We start from the raw sequence: 6,486 nt of genomic DNA on the forward strand, positions 1-6,486 counted from the left end.
AGTGCATAAATCTTTAAGAAACTTAGCGTAAGCAGGGACTTGCTTGATAGCGTCAAGCAGCAGGATGTTGACTTGCACTTTTTGAAACACATCCAAGATTTCATCAAAGTTATTTCTTTTCTTTATTGGTGTCAGACATTGAGGAAAGGGTGCTTTGGGCACATAAGGTGGCACATTAGTGGCTCTTGGAGAGTCAAAGAGCTTTTGGACTTTGGATGCATTGGTATGGCTCTCTGCTTCATCTTGATCTTCTGTTTTAGAATTTGATTCATCCCCAGGCATCTCTATTCTGTTATCAATCTGCTTGCCTGACCTAAGGGTAGTGATCGATTTGGCCTGTTCATGATATTGCCCTTGGTTGGAATTAGAGCCAATCTCATACTGTCCCTTTGGATTAGCCTCAGGTTGGCTAGGGAACTTGCCCTTCTCTCTCTCACTCAATGTGGCAGCTAGTTGACCCGTTTGTACTTCCAGCTTGGCAATGGATTGTGCATTTGCATGTAAGCTTTGCTGGTTGGCCAGTAAGGTTTGTTGGGTGTCTTTTTGGAATTGGAGAGAACTCTGCATGAAAAGATGGAGTGTATCCTCAAGAGATGGTTTCCTTGATTGTGTAGGCAGTTGTTGATATTGTGGAAACTGTTGAGGTTGTTGACTGCCAACTTGGAGGTGCGATTGCATGGGAGGATTTCCAGATGGTCCTCCTTGTTGTGGTCCTTTTGCCCAAGAGAAATTTGGATGTCTAGCCCACCCTGGGTTGTATGTGTTCGAGTAAGGATCATTCCCGGATTTTTGAAAAGTGTTCATAGCATGAACTTGTTCAGAGAGAAGTTCTGGGAATGCTGCGCCAGATGGACAAGACTGCATAGGATGGGCAGGACTAGAACATGTGGCATATGCCTCGACTTGAGCTGTTTGTGGTGGTCCACTATTTAATACCAGAGCATCAACTTTCTTTGTCAGGTTATCAAGCTTGGCGCTCAGCTCTGGCATGACTCCTATCTCATATATACCACCTCTCTTTTGTGGTTGGGGACTTCTGTCACCTCTATTTGAATAATCCCATTGCTGGGAATTTTCGCACAAGGTTTCAAAGAAGTTCCACGCTTCGACATCACTTTTGGTCATGAATGACCCTCCACTGGTGGCATCAACCATGCGACGGTTCTGTGGTGTCAGACCGTCATAGAAGTATTGAACTTGTTGTCACTTCTCAAAACCATGGTGAGGACATTTAAGAAGTAAGTCCTTCCATCTTTCCCAACATTCATGAAAGTGCTCGCCCTCTTTTTGTGTGAAGTTAGTAATTTCTCTACGGAGGGCATTGGTTTTGTGAACGGGGAAGAACTTGTTTAAGAACTTCTTAGACAGTTGGTCCCATGTAGTGATAGATCCAACTTCTAGAGAATTCAACCATGCTTTCGCCTTATCCTTCAAAGAAAAAGGAAACAGGCGTAGGCGGATCGAATCGTCTGAGAAGTTTTGGAACTTAAAGGTGGAGCAAATGTTTAAGAATTCTTTCACATGATGATATGGGTCCTCCTTGTCCAATCCATAAAAGGATGCAACAATTGTATGACTCCAGGTTTAAGTTCAAAGTGTGCTGCCGTAGTGGTTGGCAACACTATGCATGAAGGCGCATTAAATTGGACAGGAGCTGAATAATCTTTGAGAGCTTTAACTTCAGTCTCATTCGCCATTTCAACAGGATTATTTCTCAATCTTTCACGAATTGTTCTTTCAATCTCAGGATCAAACGGTGCTAGTTCTATATTCAGAGATCTACGTCCTAGCATAAACTATGCTATCAATATAAGAAAGAAAACTAAACTAAGATGCAACCTAAGATGAATAAAACTAAAGGAAAAAGTTATGAATTCCTAAAAACAAGAGAAAGCTATGTAAACGAAATTTGGAAAGAAGAACCCGAGAAAAGGAGATGATGAATGTCTGAAGATTTGAGAGCTCCTCCTTTTGAAGACAATGTTATTTAGCAGCTTCCTTCCTTAATTCCTGTAAACAAAAAGAAAACAAAAATAAATTAAATTTACTAAAATAATGCTGGAAAAAAAATCCTAAGCAACGGTTAATTTCTAAAAAAAAAGAAAGTTTGTAATCTTAGAAATAAAAACGAAGTTAGTTTCTAAAAAGGGAAAAAAAATTTCTAAAACTAGAAAATAGAAAGTTACTTGAAAGAAGAATCAGAATCTAGAATTGGAAAATAGGAAATTTCTAAAAATAAAATAGCCTAGAAATAGGAACTTTCTAAAAAAACAAAACCTTAATTCTAAAAATAGAAATTAGAAAAAAATAGAAAATTTGGAAAGAGATTACCAAATTAGTAGTTTATGTCAGGTCCCTACAAAACAGGCAATAGGTTAGTTTCTAAAAAAAATTAACCTAAAGTTAGTAAAAAACCTAAGACTATGAATTATGATAAGAGAGAATCTTAACTCCATTTGGACCGAAACAGTCCCCGGCAACGGCGCCAAAAACTTGATGTTTTATTTAAACTAACACGATTTAAATGATTTTTAAACTCGCAAGTATACGAATCAGATGCAGATACGGTACGAATTACGAGATCGTTCCCACGAGGACTGGTCGTCACAATTCAAATCTATGATTCTCCTTAACTAATCCAACAAATAATGGAATGAATTACTAAGCACAATTTTATGAAAACAATTAATTAAGAACAGGGAAGAAAATTCAATCAGAGAGAGAGCACTAGGACTTTCGAATCCACCCCTAATTATCCTAACCCTTGTTTTGTCTGTTGATTCACCTTGATCTAGATTGATACCACTTATACAGAGAAAGCACAATCTGTGTCCTTAATCGGGCATACAAACTGTCTAATTCCTTTAAGCAATGCCATGAATGACATATCCCATATCCTTGGTCGGGTACATGGAATGTACATTCATTAAAGCACCCTGTTTCTTCCTCTATAGGAAACTTGTTCTTGATCAGACACAAGCACCTATAATAAGCATCCAAACAACATCCATATATATACTTTAATCAAGTTCATAGATGGAGAAGTATAGAATTTAAACCCATAAAGCCCACTTAAAGAAAGAAACAAATTAAATGAAATTCAAAGTAAATCAACCAATACAAGAGCTAATCAAATTAGGGGCTTCATCTCAGCCCTAACTGAGAGATTAGTGACCCATAAAATCCATAAAAAAATATTAAATAGAATTCATAAAAGAAACGTCAAACCAAACAATCTCTTTCTCTCTTCTTTCTTCTCTTTCTTCTCTCCCTTGCTCTAGATCTGGAATCCCCTGGTTCTGAATGCCTTTCCCACGTCCAAAACTCCCCTTTTATAGCTGCTGGATGGCTGGGGTCGGTGGCAGAGTCGTAGAAGGACTCGAAGTGCAATTTTTTCGCAGCCGTGATCGGTGGGCCCCACAGAGGTATTTTCTGGAAAATCCACCCCGTCCATTGGATTCAGGACGAAATTTCAGTCAAGAATGGGTGGATTCGAAGGTCCATTAGCGCGGCCCACAGAAGAAATCTCAAAAAACTCAGTTTTAAACGTCGCCGGGTAGCCCTTTTGTGGCCTCTGTATCACGCACGTGTGCACGCATGAGAGAAGAATATCAGCATGGTTTTGAAGCTCTCAAACCACTCTACAAGATGGACGGCTCGGATCGGCCGTACGGGTGACGTACGGGGCCCACAATCCTTCGCAAAAACGGCTAGCGGTCGTCCGTTACGCGGACGCGAAACCAACTTTCGTGGCAATGGTGGGACCCATTTTGATAATTATTTCAATAATCCACTCCGTCCATTGCATGGAGGATGAAAAAACGGCTAGGAATGCCCAATTTCGAGTTAGAGTTGCTGTGGCCCACGGAGTTTTGAACTCACCGTCCGTTTTGCATTTTTCAGCGGTCAACGTCCGTACACATGCATGGAACCAAACGGACATCTAGGTGATGGTTATAACTGCCCCAGGAAGCGGATGGACGGTTTGGATTATCCATTTAGACACTAGGTGGGCCCCAGAAGCGACGACGGCGGTCGGCTTGCGGAGACGCTGGAAACGGAGATTTCCGTTTTTGAAAAGGTAGTCGGGTCAGCGCTGCTGACCGACGCAAGCCCGTTCGGTGCTCGGGCAGTGCACATGTGCACCATGCACATGTCACTCAATGTGGGGTCCACTGTGATGATTTCAAGAAATCTACACCATCCATCCTCTTTATCATGGTAATTTAGCCGTCAATACCAAGTTTGAGGCAGTTCCAAATATCAGGTGGGCCCCAAATTGGAGATTAATAGGCTGATCTGTCCGTTGGACCACTTCCCGAGATCTTCAATGGCTGAAATTTAATATGTACGGTTAATTTACAGCCCTCATCCCATGTATTAAGTTTCGAACTGATCGAATAGCGGGAACCATGTGATCTTGCATTCTGGACCCTTTTCGGGCCCCTTTGGCTTGCTTTCCTCAGATCCCAGGCGTGTAAAATCTTCATTATTGGTTCTCTGGAGTCCATCCCGTGCTTTGGAGACTTTGGATCATGAAATTCATGCCTTTAACATCAATTTTCAATTAACGCTCCTGACTTCATCCTGTAACAAAAATACAATTAAAATACTCCATTAAGCATTATCATATACGTAAAATCTGGTAATGATTAGGGTCTAATATGCAATATTCGACCCTCATCAAGCCACTTCAGTAGCTATAAAAAGAGTTCCAAAACGTGGAGAAGGGAATCCAAGCTTGGCTTGGGCTGGACATAGAGCACAGAGACAGAAAGGGAGTTGTTTTTTTTTCTTTTTGTTTATGTTATTTTTGAAATTAGCCTAATCATGTGGCTAGGCTAAACCTCTTAGCTAGGGCTAAGAGGTGAAACTTGTAGCGTGGTTAGGATGGTTGCTTTGCTTTGATTCCTATTTATTGAATTCTCCTGGATTCTAGCTTGATTATTAAGAAATACTTTTAGTTTTTAATGGTTTATTGTGACTCAAATTACAGTAGATCTGCAATAGCTTTGAGTATGTTCTTTTCATTGTGAGATTGTGAACTTAGGAGGCCCTGTTGTCCACCATTGTCTCCTGGGCATGGTTGGGTAATGGAACCCTTCTTAACTTTTACAATTCTCTTAGTATTGGCTGTGAGATTGGTAAATCGCTGTTGTTTGCCATCGTCTCCTGGGTATGGTTAGTTGACGGGATCAGTTCCAAATCTTCACCAATCTTATCTATTGATGATTAGATTCACGAGAAGTTCAGAGATCTGACAAATCTCTTCTTACCAGTTGTGTTCTTGAATTAATGCAAGGTAGCTTCCCTTATCTCTACAAGTGGATCCTCTGAATCCCTAGTTTCCTATCTCTGATTTCTCTTAAGTTTTAGATTAATCTCTCACCATTATTCATCACTTTATATTCGATTTAGATTTCATCTTAGGCTAGTTCTATTTATACCTAGTTTCAGGTAACGTACAAGTATCAGTCCCTTGGGATTCGACCTCAGTCTCACCGAGTTTATTACTACATCACAACCCTATACTTGGGGAGTGAACAGTGGCTTGAGTCTCTAGAACCACTCAAATAAACTGCTCATCGTGGCCATAGCGAAAGTTTGTGCGCATTGCTCCAGTAAGGCCATAGTTCTCATAAGAGTGGCTAAAGTTTGTTATTGCTGCTGCATAAAGAGCAACATTTTCCCCATCATGTCCATGGTCAAGGCTACTTGGGGTGCGAAAGTCGTGGCCTGGGTCGGCGGCACTTCTAGAATAGTCCCTTGGGTAGCGTCCCTCGTATTAAGTGGGTCTACCGGCCCCCGGCGACCCCGCTACTCATTGGGAGTGGAGCGGTCCCTTTCAATCAATCCACCGTGAGACAGGCGGACCAAACAGCCATCTCCCTGAGGACATCTCCTGTATGAATATTCTGGAGGGGTTAGGCACAAGGAAAATCATACATGCATATATTCGAGCATACACACATCTCAATAGAGGTGTCATTCAATAAAGTATTAGTGACCAATCATCATGGAGCACAAAGCACTATACAATTTTAAGCAACTCATAGCATTTTCATTATAGCCAAAATGACATTCATATACAGGTTGCCACATTACTTGCACATGGATATAGGAATTACTAGTCGCTAAATAAGAGGAAACTATGACCTAATCAAAATAGGACCTAACTATTACATGTCAGACAAAGAGAAGCAACTCTAATTACTTCAAACAACATACGGGTAACTAACATTAATACTAGACTACTGATCCTTTGAGTCGGGCGAAGGAGGGGGTGCCCCCTCCTTCTGGACACAGCACATCATCGCCTTCATGGTGCAGTACAGTTTCTTGTTCCATTTCTTCAAGCTCTTTTGGTTTTCTTCCACCCTAGTCATTCTGGCGTCGAGCACATCTAGTTGTTCATGCACGCCTCGAGCTACAAGAGGCTCCTCGCCGACCTCTTCGGCCTCTTCCCCAATTCTCTCTTTGTTTTTT

The 6,486-nt window shown here is 41.2% G+C and overlaps 1 non-coding gene across 1 annotated transcript; it reads left to right on the top strand.

Annotated features, from left to right (window-relative positions):
• Positions 1-1,213: 1,213 nt before the first annotated feature.
• Positions 1,214-1,320, top strand: LOC131247456 (small nucleolar RNA R71). Its single transcript, XR_009171751.1, has one exon. It is a non-coding gene; the product is annotated as a small nucleolar RNA R71 (small nucleolar RNA).
• The last annotated feature ends 5,166 nt before the right edge of the window (positions 1,321-6,486 follow it).

This window comes from Magnolia sinica, chromosome 5 (assembly GCF_029962835.1).
Source record: "Magnolia sinica isolate HGM2019 chromosome 5, MsV1, whole genome shotgun sequence".
Classification (NCBI taxonomy): Eukaryota; Viridiplantae; Streptophyta; class Magnoliopsida; order Magnoliales; family Magnoliaceae; genus Magnolia; species Magnolia sinica.